A 17,876-nucleotide genomic window follows, 5' to 3' on the forward strand; every position below is an offset into this window, starting at 1 on the left:
TGAAATGGTTAGAAGACAACAGGTAATACTCTGATCTGATAACAACACTATATGCCAAGGCAGATCCTTTTCAGTTCCTCTACTCATCAATCACACTTTGCAATTTTCATTCACTGGCCTGGCAAGTATCTCATCATTCGGATACATACACAAATTTTGCCAACAACTTACAATAACAAGCATCATCGACCTTATAGACAACAATTAGGTCGGTAGCATAAACCCCAAACCCTAAGTATCTTAGGTTTACAATTACAAGCAGTCCAATCCTGATCGTACAAAACACTTAGCATAGAATGAAACAATCTTAAATAGATCACAAGTCATTCTGCATCATCTATTCTTCACCACACATAGAAATTAGTAACCCATCATGCTTTCTCCTCATACTGCTAAGAAGAATGTTCATTCCCGAGGTAGACAATAAATGCAGTTAATCTTCACATGTAAGATATTCAAGGAAATCCTTCACATGCACAAAACTAACATGGATCTCGATCTCATCCTCATTTCTTAGCTAACTCATCACAGAATATTATAGATTGCATCGCACAAGGTAGATTTCCAAACCGGAAACCCTAGAGCTGAGACTACCAACCGGTAGTCACACTTAGTGAAACCTCGACACCGGTTTACTACATCTCTTCATACCGGTTCTCCAACTTGATCACCAATAGCAACTTCCTCCAATCGTCATACCAGTTGACTTTAACTTATTGACATCAATGACAACATACATTGTTATCATATCATCATATGCCAACATACCGGTTCATCAAATGCCAACAGTTATATTGTTCACCGACACTTAGGATGACTTGCTATCATCTGGAGATCACTTGGTTATATCAAATACATGGTTTGGACACTTGGTTTTTGTATTTTGGTTATTGGTCTAATAGGGTTGAAATATTTGCTGTTACCGGCAAATTGGTCTAAGTTATAGACCGGCATGCATTATCTATTCCAAATCAGCATGGCACGTTATGGAGATGATTTGATCAATTGGATATCGTTGTAATTACATTGAGCCGACATGATGCATTGCATATTGAGTTACTTGTAAATGATTTAATTGTAATATTCTTAGTGAGTTGACCTACAAATTTGGTCTTAGGTTTTGGTATATATGTAAGATCTCAATTGTGAGATGTATGAACATGGTACGTAAGGTTATGGTATTGTAACATGGTATGTGCGAATATTTAAAATCATATTAGCAGACCATAGAGAAGGTTAAGGGAAGGTTTGAAGGAGATTATCATAGCTTAACCGATACTGAATCCAGCATTGAAGATGCTACTTTGAGCAGTACATTATCATTGGATTTAATCATCTAGTTGTAGTCAGTGAGACTCCCATCTTGTGATTGAGTAGTGAGTTCTAGGCAGCTGGCCTTTCTGCATGTGCAGACTCCATTTGTATATACATAATATCTGCAGTACTATCATCTAATTGTGGGTAAGGTTTCCCACAGTGGGTTTTCCCCTTATAGGATTTCCACGTATAAATCTTTGTGTTATGTGTTGTGGATATTGTTTCTCTTTCTGTTTCATGCATTAAGTTTCACCGGTATTAATATTGACTGTTAATCTGTTAACCGACATTAAGTTTGGCTTACCGGTATTATGTATCAAGTTTGATTAAGTTAGATTTGGGTTGAAATAAATAGACATCTGATTCACCCCCCCTCTCAGTTGCCTCTGGGTCCTAACAAATGGGTTTTTAGAAATAAACTAAATGAGGATGGTCAATTTGTAAGAAACAAGGCTAGACTGGTTTGTAAAGGATATTCGCAAATGGAAGGAATTGATTATGGTGAGACATTTGCACTAGTAGCTAGAATTGAAGATGTTAGACTATTTCTTGCCTATGCAACATACAAGAACTATAAGGTCTATCAAATGGATGTTAAATATGCATTTTTGAATTGTGAACTTGAGGAAGAAGTATACATTAAGGAGCCTAATGGATTTTCACTGACAGATGACAAAGATATGGTTTGCAGATTAAAGAAAGCATTATATGGATTGAAACAAGCTGCTAGAGCTTGGTATGCAAGGTTGGATAAATATCTTTTGAAGCTTGGTTTTACTAAAGGCAGTGCTGATAGTAATTTACATTACAAGATCACTGATGATGATATTTTGATTATTGAAGTATTTGTTGATGATATTATTTTTGGAGGTGAAGATAAATTGTGCATGGAATTCTCTAATAATATGAAGAATGAATTTGAAATGTCTATGATTGGTGAGATGAGATTTTTCTTAGGTTTGTAGATTACTCAAATTGACAAAGGCATTTTTATCTGTCAAACTAAGTATCTAAGGGATTTGTTGAAGAATTTTGGTATGGATAATTCCAAACTAGTAAGTACTCCTATGGTGACAAGTGGGAAATTATTTATCAAAGACAAATCTACACTAGTAAATTCAACAAGGTACAGGTCTATGATTAGTGGCTTGTTATATCTAACTCAGAATAGACTGGATATTATGATTGCATTAAGTATTGTTTCAAGATATCAAAGTAATCCTAAAGAAAATCATGAATGTGCAGTAAAAAGGATATTCTGGTAGTTTCAAGGAACAACAAATTATGGCTTATGGTACTCTAGAGATGATAACTTCACTTTATGTGCATATACAGATTTAGATTGGGCAGGAGATACTGATGACATGAAGAGAACTTCTGGTGGAGATTTCTTTCTTGGAAAGAAATTGGTTTCATGGATCAACAAAAAATAGTCATGCATTTCTTTATCCACTGCAGAAGCTGAATATGTTGCAGCAACAATTAATTGCACTCAAGTCTTGTGGATGAAGAAAATGTTGAAGGATATCAAGGTAAATTATAGTGAGCTGGTAGTTATCTATTGTGATAACTTTGCAGCTATTGGCATGTCTAAGTATCTAGTATTTCATTCTAAGACTAAGCACATATCAATAAAATATAACTTTCTGAAGGACAAGGTGGAAGAAAAGGAAGTCAAATTAGTTTATGTGAACACTAAAGAATAGATTGCAGATATATTCACTAAACCATTGTCTAAGGAATCATTTGAGTATTTGAGAGACAAGTTAGGGGTATCTACCCCTCCAGTAGAAAATTAATTGATGGAGCAGACCATTTGTCCGATATGCATCATCAACTTTATCCTTTTCTTCGGGTTGATGTAGTGGTGCTACTACTCAGGAGGAGTAGTCAGCTTTGAGATTCACATAATTTTGATATCTATGTCATATATTTGGCATTGATGTCAAATGGGGAGAGTTATATGTGAAAAATAATGTTATATGGGAAAGAGATTCATATCAATTTCAGATTGGACTGCACTCCTCAGGGGGAGTTGCTAGGATTTTTTAGTTTTTCATTGTTATATCTTCTATGAGAATTGTTGGACACTTCTTGGCACTTAGATGTTTTCTTTTTTCACATCTAGTATTGCCATCAATGCCAAAGGGAGAGATTGTTGGCAATCTGGAGGAATTGATTATGTGTTGCATTGATGTCAACACTAGCTGTTATGACTGGTTACCAACAGATAGGTTTTGGTTACCGGTAGAAGAACTAGTGTTACTGGTAAGGGTTTAAGGTTTTACTGATAGAGCTTTTACTGAGAATCTTTGATAGGATGCATAAGTGGTGTTGGTGCGGCTTCTAGATGGAATTTAGGATGTAGAAGGTGATCCTTTATCATGCCTTAACTAATTGGTGACATCGTTTTGGTGTGGAGAATCTATTTAGGTTCGGTACCTATCTAGGTTATGGACTGGTATCATGTTAACATGTTCTCTACATGTTACCAGGATGCTTTATGGATTGGTTAATGTTGTTTTGGTCTAAAGCTAACATGGCATATCATTGTAATATGGATGTATGTAATGACCTTATTGTAATATCTTTTAGGTGGCCGACCTAATTGGTTTAGGCCTTAGGGTTTGTATAAATTGATGTAAGATCTCATTGTAGATCGTGGTGGAAATGGTCGTGGTTGTGGTATGAAATATCATATGCGAAGGAGATTTGGTCGATCATAGTGATCGAATTGGGTTTAAATAAGAGGTCAAAGGCCTCTGGTATTGAGCTTATCCGAGACTGTAATCAGGCATGGTAGATGCTATCTCTAGCAGTTCATTCTTCTGGATTGTTGTCCAATTATATTGAGGTGGTTATAACCTCTCTATAGTCAATGAGACTCCTTTGTAATGAGCAGTACGCTCTAGGTAGTGTGCCTTCCTACATGTGGAGGCCCCTTATTGTATCACATACTTTCTGCAGAAGTATTATCTGACTGTGGGTAGGCTTCGCACCATGGTTTTTCCCTTTACTGGGTTTTCCATGTACAAATCATGGTGTTATGTGATATGGTTGCATTGTGTTAATTCTCTGTTTCATTCTTAAGTTTTATTGCTTACTAGATTAGTTTCTTCTATTCCAGTAGTCAATGTTTATGTGCTCGAGTTAAAGGTTATAAAGTAGTTTTATTAACATAATTTGTTGACAACTGATTCACTCCCCCTATCAGTTGTTTATTGATTATCCTAACAACATCTTGCATCATAATCCTCTCAAGACCTAGAGTTATCTTGGAACCTTACATTCATCATACCATGTTTATCATTGGTTGTCAATACCTCATTTCGAGTCTCATACATTTTATACCGCTCATCTTAGGTCAAAGATCAAAACTATCATATATGCCCATGGCTACCTTGGCTCAAATTCAAGATCTCAAGAGAATAATATATGACATTCAAGTCCAACAAAAGGAATCAATGACACCTATTCAGAGACAAATTGAAGATATCAAGAATGACAAATTGAAAGAAATGCTAAAATGACTATATGGTTTGGAACAACAAGTGATTGAAAATAAAAATAAAAATCTCAAACAAGATCACAAGACACCTTCACCAAGACAAAAAGATATTTCCTCCAAGTATCCCCTAGATACATAGTTTACACCTTTGGGGTAATCTATTGAGTTAGCTTTGAAAGAGCTTCTTGAGAACAATGTTATCATATTGCCTAACAACACCACATGGGGATGTGAATTTTTGAGTAATTATTGTGCATATCATAGACATAGAAAACATAATAATTAAAAGTGTATGGAATTTAAACATAAAATTCAAGACCTCCTTAATAATGGTGTTATTGAAATTGAAGATCCTAATGATTCACCTAAGGAGAAACTAGATGTCATTACCAAGCATGATCAAAATTATGAACCTGTGTCTAGCAATGGCCCACATGTAGCCACCATATCTTCCATGATGCCTCCATCTCCTAAGGCTTCTCAACAACAATCCATACCATATCCCTCAAACAATGAACCTAATGATGAAAATTCTCATGTTGACCCTCAAGGGCTATCAACAGTACAAATCCAAGCTAATCTATTTTTTCATACAAATCCTTTATATGATTTAGATATCTTAGATCCCATGCCATCATGCACTCCAATTCCAATCATACCCACTCTAGAAGGCCCCATCCAAAATGTTTCCCCATCACACAAAAACATGAACACCTTCCTGTAATGGTGAAAAAGGGTTGATGAGGAGATCAAGTGGAAAGCTTTACCCTCCTCAAGAAAGGAGTGAAAGTTTCACAAAGGATCCTCTTCAAACTCTTTCGTGCATTATATTTAAAAAAGGGGGGTTGAATTCACTAGATCCAATATCAATGGAGAGATTGAATGCTAAGTGAATTGTCAATGAATTTGGAAAGTAAAAGTAACCCCTCTTTTAAAATCGATAGGATGAATTAAGTGAATTGAGACTAAGTGTAAAGATGGAAAAGAAATGATTATAACTTGAGATAGAAATGCGGGATGAAGCTGTGCACCTGGAACTAGCAATAAAATGCCGAGACAAAGCTCCCCTGTAAATATAAGCGAAAGTTGTAAATAGAATTCACCTCAAGAGAGGATGCAATTGAAATGTTGATTGAGTTGTTTGAAAGGATATGTAGAATTGAATGTCAAAAAATATCTCTACTTCAATAGTTGAATCCTTGACTTGAATGCAACACCTTGACTTGAATGCAACACCTAGCCTTGAAAGGAGACCTGAGATGCTCAATGCTTGAATGTTTGAATGCTTGATTGCTTGAATGTTTGAATGACAATAATGCCTGTTCACCTTACTTTCGCTTCTGAAAATAGGAGGGAAAAAATATCTTATATACTTGCCAATTAGGGTTTGTAACTGATTTTCCATCTCAGGCCGACATAGAAAACCTTTTCTTGCTTCTCATTGAAAAGCACAATGCAGGACTTAAGTGGAGGGGGCCCAAAATAGGGCAAGGACAAGTGCACAATGCCCCTATCCTAGGAGGACAGGGGCACCATGCCTTTGTCCTTCCCTAATCTAGGATAGGAAGTGCATGAGGAAAGTGCAGGATGCAAGGAAATGCATGTTTTGGGAGATGTGAGCATGTCTCGGGTCTCCAATCAGGCTTAGGGATTCACTTCACCAATATGAAGATCCAAATGTGGTTGAAACTTGCAGGGTCATGATTTTATGATGCTACATTTAGCCCCCACTTTAGCAGGAGTATAAGCATAAGCCAATACTACCAGTAAAGTACAATGAAATGAGATTGAAAGACTTTCACCGCGTCAAGGAGGCAAGATACACCAAGCCCCTATTGGACTAAGGATCTTACAAATTTAATTTACAAGGTAAAAGGGAAGATCAAAAGGGAAGAACCATGACTGCAAGTAGTAAGGTTCCCCTCACTATGAGTCATGAAAAAGAAAAGATACCAAAAAAATTACAAAGTAAGGTCTATTCAAGGCAATTTGGAGGAATTGATTATGTGTTGCATTGATGTTTGTCATTGATGTCAACATTAGCTTCTTTGATTGTCTACTGGGTTTTGGTAGAGTGTTTGGACTTTGATGATGATCAGGAGATTTATCTCTGGTTTATTTTGATTGGTTGAATTGGTTTGGTTTGGTCATTCATGTTATTCAGATGCATGTCACATTCAGTTTGTTCAGGATTTGGTGATCTAGAAGCTATCATATGTTCTAGTAAGCCTTTTGTTTACCGGTAAGGGTTCTACCGGGAGAGATTTGTTGAAGATATTTTGATGGATTCGATAAGTAGTACTGGTATGAATTCTAGAAAGTTTTCAGGATGCTAATGGTTATCGTGTCCATGTTCTAGTTGATTGGTGGTATTTTATTTGGTTTATGGCAACCTATTTTAGGTCCGGTCTTATTCTGCTAGGTTATGGATTGGTTTACGTAACGTGTTGGTGGATGCTCCCAATGTTTTATCGGTTGGATTTTTTGTTTGATTAATGTTGTTTTGGTCTTAGGCCGACTTGGATTATCATTGGTTTGTGGGTTTATGTAATGGAGTTATTGTATTATCTTTTAGGTGGCCGATGGTGAAGGAGCACCTAGTTTTTAGTGCATTTTCTAGTTTTTGGTCTGATAATATTTATCTTGGATTAGGTTTGTGAATAATGGACTATTCAGAGGTCCACATGTGTTGGATATGCATTTGAAGGATGTTTATCATCTAGGTTACTTGTTTGCTCAAATTTGGCTTATGAGCCCTTGTAAGCCTAAAATGGCATAAACTTGAATTTTGGTGTAATATATATTGTAACACCTCACTTGGCATTTAGACATGTAATTTTAGTGTTTTTAAGTCATTCTAGGAGGTTTAGGATGAGTGAAAATGCATAGAATGTAAAAATACACATTTTGTCAAAAGTTGTCATTGTTGCTCGACAACATTTTGCAACTTTTGAGCAACTTTTTGCATTTTTGATCACATCGGTGGTTAGGAAACTAATGAAGAGTTGGTTAGGATCTAGATGGAATATAAAATGCTTTGATAAGGAATGTAAATAGGCTGGCAAAGGCCTTGAGCAAGTTGGAATACATTGTGAAGACTTTTTCCAGATTTTACCTTGCATTTTCTTAATTTTTGAGCAGCAGTCCATACATAATGGATTGATTATTCTATTGTTCTTTCATGATTTCTTTGTATATGGTATTGTAGTGCTTAGAAGGTGTTTTTAATCATTTCTAGTGTAGGTTTGAAGTGTGTTATTGATTTTGCATTGCTCTCGGCCTGAGCAAGGGTTTAAGAGCCCAATTATGGTTCTAGCTTTAAATTCCTTGAGTTTTTATCAATAACCATTAGGAATTGAGCCATGGAACACTTGTACAATGTAAATAAGTTTTTTTTTGGCTTTGAAGTCATTGAAATGAATTTTGTCATCATTTCCTAGGCGAGCTCAGTCATAGCCCGGTTAGGAAAATGAGTGAAATATTGCATGTGTTTGCAGGGATGAAAAGTTATGAAGATGCCAAGTGTTTGAAATGAGTAAGTAATGTTTTGTAGAGCCTATGTGTAAGGTTGGAGGTGTGAAAAATAAGGGAAGACAATAAACCCTTTGAAGAAGACAACAAAGTCCCAAAACCCTTCATAAATGCCATTTTTGGGTTCCGTACCTATATGGACAGACCTGGCTATCTCACCTGATGGATTCAAAAGCTCATCCAAAATGGTATTTAGAACAAAAAATATTTTTCCAGGTTCTTTGATTTATTTTTGAACAATTCCCCCAAAAACGGTTAGGTAGGGCTAATTGGGGCTCTAGGGCTACTAGGCCTAGAAAATAGGAGAAAGAGGGAGCGATGAAGAAATGAAGGAAAGCCAATTGTAAAACCAATTGATTGGCATGGAAACATCTTTAGAAAACCTACTACAACCCTTGAAAGTACATGTTAGAGGATTGCATATCTTTGAGGTTGGATTTACCCTTGTGAATCTCAACCATGTTTGAGCAACTATTGAGCACAATTTGATAGGGAGCATTCCTAGAGAGTTTGAGTGTTTTGGTGTGTTAAATGACCAATATAGAGAGAAAGGATCCCACTAAAATATCACTCAACCTCCTATTGAGCAAGGCAAAACTCTCTTTGAGAACCCCTCCCCATCAGCTGACCTAATTGTTTAGGTCCCGAGTTGGTATAAATATGATGTAAGATCTCTTTGTAGATCACGGTCTGGGATTATGGTTATGGGATTATCTATGTGTAAATAAAGTTGTAATAATATGAAGAGGTTTTGGTTGATCATAGGTGATATAATTGGATTTGTGTAAGAGGTTTAAGACCTCTGACATTGATCTTAACCGGAACTGTACTCATACATAGGAGATGCTATTCTTGTAGTTCATTTTTATTTCCATATTGTAATCATGATATCTTTTGTATTCAGTGATGCTCCTTTGTGATGAGCAGTGTGCTCTAGGCTTTTGGCCTTCTTACATGTGTAAGCCCCTTATTATAATCACATAATTACTACAAAAGTATAATTTGACTGTGGGTGGGCTTCCCACCATGGTTTTTCCCTTTACCGGGTTTTCCACATACAAATCTTGGTGTTATGAGTTGTGGATGCATGGTAATTGGTTTCTAATTTATGTTTGTTCTTAATTGATATATCTGCTATTCTGGTATTTGGTTTATTCATTCTAGTAAAAGGTTTTATGTGCTTAAAGTTTCATAATATGTTAACAACTGATTCACCCCCCTCTCAATTGTTCACTAGCTATCCTAACAAGGTCAAGTTCACTAAGTAACTTTAAGTATCAAGAAGGAAAATATGAGCGGAGTGTATGCCCCCATGTTAAAGCGATCGCTCATGCCTTATTAGGAGCGATTTCTTTAAGGTAGGATATACCCAAGAGAGAGAGAGGGGGATCACATTATCACAAGGATTTATCCCCCAATTGAGGAATAAACCCAAGGATAATGAACAGAAAACACAAAGAATGAGGTAGTTTCTCTTTCCTCGGGGTCAATATGTTGTATGATAACTCATGTATATCATGTATATATATGCATAGAATAGTTGTCATTCCCCAAAGAAAGGAAACTACCTTGGAAGAAAGGGAACACAAGTATTTTTTGAGTCAACATGAAAGAGACCAAAAGAGATCTCAATGATTTGCATCGTCCTCAAGTGGACATTACTAGGGACAACAAATAGAAGAACAAGGATACACATAGAAGAATGGTCATAAAAGAGAAAGAAAATAGAGAGAGGTAGAGGATCTATGGTGCTAATGCAACTAGTCTATCACGACATCGACCTCTCAATCTTGTTGATCACTATTTTGGGAAGGCGAGAAACACACTAGAGGAGCGACATCGATCACATCAGATGGAGCTTTCACAGGATCCAAACAAGGACTATGCTCATGTGCTAAGTCACTTTATCTGATTCTAGGAGTTAGGATTAAGGCTTTTGAAAATTCTGCAAATAAATGCTTGTCAATATCAACATATTTATATTCACTATCATAAGCATTAAGAGTTGTATTACCATCATGAATAACATTTTGCACCTATTTCTTCATCAATATTTATAGAAAGAGTTTTAACACGGATAGAAGTAAAACCATCACATGCTTTCTGTAACTTATGATTTGGAGATTTAGGTTCAACATCTTACTTAGGAGTAAAGGAAAATTATGTCAACTCTTGGTGTTTTGGGAGATTGAATAATTTGAGAAACAACTTCACAAGCTCTAGCATGATGTTTTTCGTCGGTGATCTCTTGCGCAACGATTCCATCGAGTATTAGCGGAAGGTGGAGAAGAAGGAGGAATATTTGTTGAAGGAGAAATATTGTCATTTTGATAGTTGGAGGTTTAGGTTGAGGTCTCTTAGGTTGGACAAGAGGAGAGGTAGGTCTCTTCTCTCTATAAGAGCAAGGAGGTAGAATTGCACCATATAAAAGAGGAATGTCTGGTGTAGGAAGGAGACCAAGTCCATAATGAGGAGGAGGTGCATGTCTAACCTTAGGAGGAATATTATTGTTCTTCTTAGGATAAGATATAGTTTCATCCATAGGAATAGGTTGGGAATATTCCTTAGGAGGAAGATTAGTTCTATCCATTAGAGGAAGAACTTTATCTTCAAGAAAGATGATAATATGAAGTGTTGGAGTGCAAGGTTGGCTTGAGGATAAGATCATATCTTTCTTCCATTTTTGATAAGATTGAAAGAGAGCATCACTCCTCGGTGGAAGAGATTGAAATTGTCGAGGCCAAAAGTAAAAGGAAAACTTGGGCTTCTTTTGGCTGGTCAAAATAAGCTGTGGTTAACAGTTATCACTTCTCCATTATGGGGAAATTTCAAACAATTATGGATTGGAGAAGCAATAAACTTCATGGAAGATAGCCAAGGGTAGCCTAACTTCATACATAATTGTTCAAATGAAGGAATGATGACAAAGCTGACATCTATAGATTTAGTGTGAACCTCAATAGGGAGTATGATAGAACCGATGGTAGGACAAGAAAATCCATCAAATAACTTAACAACCACATTAGTATCATCATAGATTGGTTTATGCAAATGCAAAGTGAAAAGATACTCCTTAGTGATGACATTAACCATGCAAGAGGGATCGATAAGCACACCATGACAAGGTTTATCTTGAATCTTCACAACTATGTATAAAGGGCCATTAGGTGCTCTAATGGTCTCACTAGGGTCAAATGTGATACATGAATCCTTAGTTGTTTCTTGTTTCTCTACCATATTCATCAAATTTGGAGCCATCATGGTAAGGCTAGAGGGAGATAAAGAGCTATGTTTAGTCTCAATAACGTTAGAGGTATAAGAGGGTAAAGGATCAGTAAAAATCTTTTGATTAGGAGGAGCTACTAATTTGTTTTTTTTATCATTCACACTTGCCACAAATATAGTATTATTATCTATCAGATCTTGACTCTTAATTTTTAATGCAAAACATTTCTCAGTATCATGACTAGGTTGATGATGAAATTGACAAAAATAATTATTATTAAAGTAAGGTGAGGTTGCCTTATAAGGGTCAACTGGTTTTATTTGAGGAAGTGTGATAACATTTCTTTGTAACAATTGAGACATAATGCTATGTAAAGATTCATTCAAAGGAATAAATTGTCTTTGTCTTTTGACTACCAATGAAATCAGTCACTTTTTCTTTAACACCTCGTTTACAATGCATTAATTCAGTCAAAGTGATTTTAGGACCTATGTTGTTTTGAAATTGTTTAATAAAAGAATTTGCTAATTGTTGAAAAGAAGTAATAGAATAGGAAGGCAAAGAGCAATACCATTGTAAAGCCTTATCTCTTAGTGTTCTAGTAAATAGTTTTGCAAGCAATCTTTGATCATAAGAAAAGTCAGTACACAAAGTTTGGAATGTCTTGACATGTGTTAAAGGATCACCTTTTCCATTATAGAGCTCTAAATGAGGTACTTCAACATGTTTAGGAGGGACAACTCTAAGAATATCAAGAGAAAGAGGGCTCACAACATAAAATGTGGGCACACTAAACTTGGATTGACTTCTAGAAGCAATTTGTTGTTACAATGATGACATAGTTTGGGCAAGGCTATTAATGGTTGCTTCGGTTGAAGAATTTATGTTAGACATGTTTGATTGAGAAGGTTGTGTGATGTTATTGACAGAAGGCATTGATTGTGAATAGGGCGGTGGAACACTATGGTAAGTAGGTATAGGTGATGATTGAGTAGGAAATGGGACACTAAATGGAGTTATAGAATGATTGGATGAATTTACCCCTTGTGTCACATTGATTGGTTGAGAGACAATAGGAATACTCATTGAAGGTATAGATAAAGCTAGAGGATTAAATGAAGAGGGGGGGTTGCCCCCATGACTAATGGTTGTAGGTATGACATTTTGAGTTGATGTAGCCATGATGTTTGAAGTGAAAGTAGGAATGCTAGTTATTGAAGTGGTCAAAGGGATAGAATGATTGACTTGTGTAGGAGGTTGTGAATAACCTAAGTTCTCACCACAACTCTTTATAGGCATGACATTGGAATCAACAATATGGGCAATGCTACACAATATATCAATTCCATTCTTATCACTTTGAATCATGCGTTTTAGACCTTCAATTAATGGAAGAGATTTACTACTAGGATATTCTTGGGACATCCATTGTTGAAAGTTGTCAAATTGATTGTCCAATTTTGAAAGTTGATCTATGGAAACTCTAGTCAAAGCTTCTTCTTCACCATTGGAATCATCATTTGGGTAGACAAGGATGTTATTAGGATGAGAAGAATTAGCATTTATTCTCATTAAAGAAGTCACACAAATTAGGCTCCATCTCTCCGAGAATCAAACCTTGGGAAGATTTAATTCTAATGCTTCATCTAACGGGGATAGTATAGGTAGGACTAATAGTGGTAAAACTCATGCATTAGAGGGAAAATTTGAATTTGAAATTTGATTTTTGGGGAACAAAGTTTACAAAATTGAATAATGTACAAATGATGATTATACAATTTGAACTTTGTTGAAAGAAGATATGACACAATTTCCAAAATAAGAATGAAAGGAAATGAGGGCCAATGGGATACCACTTAACTTTAAAATTAGTATTTTTAAAATCAGGGCAGATTATAATTAACCTCTTAATTTTGAATTTTTTTTCTTGAAAGTTATGATGTTGAAATTGTGAAGTATTTTTTATTTTAGAGGGATCAAAATTCGACAAAATCAGCCAATTGTTTGGATTTAAGAAATTATAAAAAATCATAACGGTTTCCCAAAATTTCGGGAAAAAAGCTAGGGACCATGTTGAAGTTGCACACAATCCGCCCAACTTTTTTGGAAATTTTCAGAGATGAAAGCTACGATGATTTTAGAGACAACCTCAAAAAAATTGGTTGATTTTACGAAGTTTAGATATGCGAAATAAAGGTTTGAATGTGAAAATAGGACCCTGTTAGGGTTTTGAAAAATAGAAGGAATTGAATTGAAAATTTGAAAAGTCAAACCTAATGGATAAGGCCACCTTGGATAATGTTTTGAAAACTGATATTAGCTGAAATTGATTGAATTTTACAAAAAATCCATGTGAATTTGAAAATTAGGGTTTTAGGACCTAACCATTGAATTTTTAAATTTTGAATTTTGGAAAAGGGAGAGAAGTTGAAAATTTGAATCTTAGGGAAGAAGACAAATCTAAAAAACAGTTCTAAATCTAAAAATTAAATGTAAATCCAATGTTTTTACAAATTCAAGTTGATTTTTGAAAATTAGGGGTTTGACAATTAACCACTTAATTTTGTAAAATTGATTTGCAAATTGAACAAGACAAAGAAGAAATTCAATTTAATGTAATTTTTCAGATCTAAAACAATAGATAACATTTTTTGCAAAACACAAGTTCAATTCCAATTTTATCAACTAGGGTTTTGAATGAATTAACTATTAAGTTTTGCGAGAAAATTAAACTTGTAAATGAAAAATATGCAATAATGTGAAATGCCAAGCATGTAAGACGTTGGGTTCACCAAAATGTAATGGTGAAAAAGGGGCGATGAGGAGATCAAGTGGAAAGCTTTACCCTCCTCAAGAAAGGAGTGAAAGTTTTACAAAGGGTCATCTTCAACCTCTTTCACACATTATTTTTAAAAGAGGGGGTTGATTCACTAGCTCCAATATCATTTGAGAGATTGAATGCTAAGTGAATTGACAATTAATTTGGAAAGTAAAAGTACCCCTCTTTTAGAATGGATAGGATGAATTAAGTAAATTGAGACTAAGTGTAAAGATGGAAAAGAAATGATTATAACTTGAGATAGAAATGTGGGATGAAGTTGTACACCTATAACTAGTAATAAAATGTCGAGACAAAGCTCCCCTGTAAATATGAGCGAAAGTTGTCAGGACCATGTTGAAAGTGTACTCGGTCCTCCGAAAAATCTACATGCCAAAAGGGTTTTTCCATCTTTGAAAATGAAGCTTAAGCCTGCAAATACAGCTGTGCACCTGCAATCCTACACACATAAAAGAGAGGAAATGTTGTTGGGATTAGGGGTTTTCCTTGAGGTCAAACCCCAGTTTTGGAATTAACCAAATGATGAAAATTACTTGCAAGTAAGTGAAAGTAAATGAAAGTAAATGACTAAAATAGAATTCACCTCAAGAGAGGATGCAATTGAAATGTTGATAGAGTTGTTTGAAAGGATATGTAGAATTGAATGTCAAAAGAGATCTCCACTTCAATGGTTGAATCCTTGACTTAAATGCAACACCTAGCATTGAAAGGAGACTTGATATGCTCACATGTTTGAATGCTTGATTGATTGAATGCTTGAATGACGATAATGCCTATTCACCTTAATTTCACTTCTGCAAATAGGAGGTGAAAAATGTCTTATATACTTGCCAATTAGGGTTTGTAACTGATTTTTCATCTCCAATTGACATAGAAAACCTTTTCTCGCTTTTCATTGACAAGCCCAATGTAGGACTTAAGTGGAGGGGGAATAAAATAGGGCAAGGACAAGGGCACCATGACCTTGTCCTAGGAGGGTGCCATGCCCCTGTCCTACGAGTGGATAGGGGCACCACACCCTTGTCCTTCTCTAATCTAGGCTAGGAAGTGCAGAAGGAAAGTGAAGGATGTGAGGAAATGCATGTTTCGAGAGGTGTAGGTATGTCTCAGGTCTCCAATCAAGCTTAGGGATTCACTTCGCCAATGTGAAGACCCAAATGTGGTCAAAAATTGTAGGGTCATGATTTTATGATGCAACACTTCCAATAATCCACCATGCATATCAAAAATACTACCCCTTCCTTAGAAGCGACTCCATGCCAAGAGGATAATTTGAAAAATGAAGAAACAAGTTTTTATCATAAATCAAGATCAAGACTCCAAAACTCTCCAATCCCATCCAATGGTTGAAAAATATCCCACCTCCCTATAATCCCATGATGATCCCCTTATACCTTTCCATTTCTTCCAAGATGATCCCCATCCATCTCAAGAGCAAAGCATCCTTCCAAATCCCATTCCTAATCTACTTCCAAAGCAAGATCACGATGCCTCTTCCACCTTTTCAAATGATCCTATTCAAAATGAAGAGACAAACACCCTTCCTACTCTATACAATGGTCCTCTTCCATGTCAAGATCAAAGTATCCCTTTATCTCCTTGTCATAATCCTTCATGTTCACCTCAAGGATCCATCATGCCTACAAAGCCCTCGCATGATCCTATCATTCCCTACATTCCACCTCCACCTCAAAATGAACTTGCCTTTCCATTTCTTCCAAGATGATCCCCTTCCATCTCAAGAGCAAAGAATCCTTCGAAATCCCATTCCTAATCTACTTCCAAAGAAAGATCATGATGCCTCTTCCACCTTTTCAAATGATCCTATTCAAAATGAAGAGACAAACACCCTTCCTACTCTATCCAATGGTCATCTTCCATGTCAAGATCAAAGTATCCCTTTATCTCCTTGTCCTAATCCTCCATGTTCACCTCAAGGATACATCATGCCTACAAAGCCCTCTCATGATCCTATCATTCCCTACATTCCACCTCCACCTCAAAATGGAATTGTCTCTAGAATCAAAATTAAGAAAACACCATTTGTTAAAAAGATCTTTCAAAGCATGCATTATTAAAGAAAAGGGTTAGATATTCATGAACAACGTATATTAGAACCCCCTGATATAAAAGAAAATCCTGATTATAATGGCTACATTTCTCACTTTTAAGATATTGGTATCCCTCATAAATCCTACATTTCTCCAGTTAAATCCAAACGCACACCTTCTAGATCCTCCAAATCTACTTTGGGTCCCTATATACTAAAATCAAAGCCTTCAAACCTTTCATCTATCTTGGGTACCTATATCCCTCTATTTCATATCCATGTTACCCCTAGCTTTCAGTCCACTAACCTTACCATAAATCAAGATCAACAAAGGAACACATCCTTGAGAACCTTCCAATAACCTACCCACATGAACTCTCCATATCATTCATATCCATCCATAAATCCTAATTCCATTGGAAGCAACTTGGATGCCGAGCATAAAATTCCAATATTAAAAAATCCACATGAATGAAAGGATCAACATGTCTCGTCTAATCAACATGCAAAAACAAAGAAAAATTTGATCCAAAAAGAAAAAGAAATGTCCAAAAGGCCACAAAAGGCCACAAAGAAAGAAGAAAATTCAAAATTTGTATGGCTTCCTAAGTATTACATCGAGGCAATACGTTCTAAAGAATCACAAAAAAATGAAAAATCAAGAACCATGTGGATTCCCAAGTCACTCGTATAGGACTTGCACACTAAATAAAAATTAAAATTGGCATTCAAGCTTGCTACCCCAGCTTCTCCCACATCCACTATCTTAAAACCTCTGTCACCTCCTTCATCCATTTTGGCTCCTTGTGTCCTAAAATCCACATCAACCTTTCCATCAAAAGTACAAACTCCGAAATCCACTATTCCTCCCTCATTTCATCACACTTCAAGGTGTGTGCCAATGACATTTCTGATATTTCCATCCACTCCTACGCAAATCTTCCAACATCCCATCCATTATCCAACACTTATGTTCTATCCTTCCATCCCTCTTATCCAATCCTTTGCATAAATCTTTATAACCTTTCCATCTTATCATCCCTTCCATCTCCCTTTACCATCATCATATCAACATCTTTGAGCATACCTTCAATAGCCATAGATTGTTATAGATCATATTTCAAGGGTACTGTCCAAAGAACAACTTGATTCTTGAGTCATATCTCCTATCATGTATCCATTATCTTCCAAAATTTCTAAAAAGTCAAAATGAGAAAAAAGAAAAAAAATGGAAAAAGAGAAAAAAAAAGGAAAAGAAAAGAAAAACATGGAAAATTATAAACTAAAATAAAAAAGAGAAATCATTCATCCATCAGTGAAAACCTGGAAAACAGGCACCTTGGACAAGTACCATGATGAAAACTTGGCAAACAGGCGTCATGTGTAGTCTATTATTTCTTGCACT

The sequence above is a fragment of the Cryptomeria japonica genome, chromosome 11 (assembly GCF_030272615.1).
Source record: "Cryptomeria japonica chromosome 11, Sugi_1.0, whole genome shotgun sequence".
Lineage (NCBI taxonomy): Eukaryota > Viridiplantae > Streptophyta > Pinopsida > Cupressales > Cupressaceae > Cryptomeria > Cryptomeria japonica.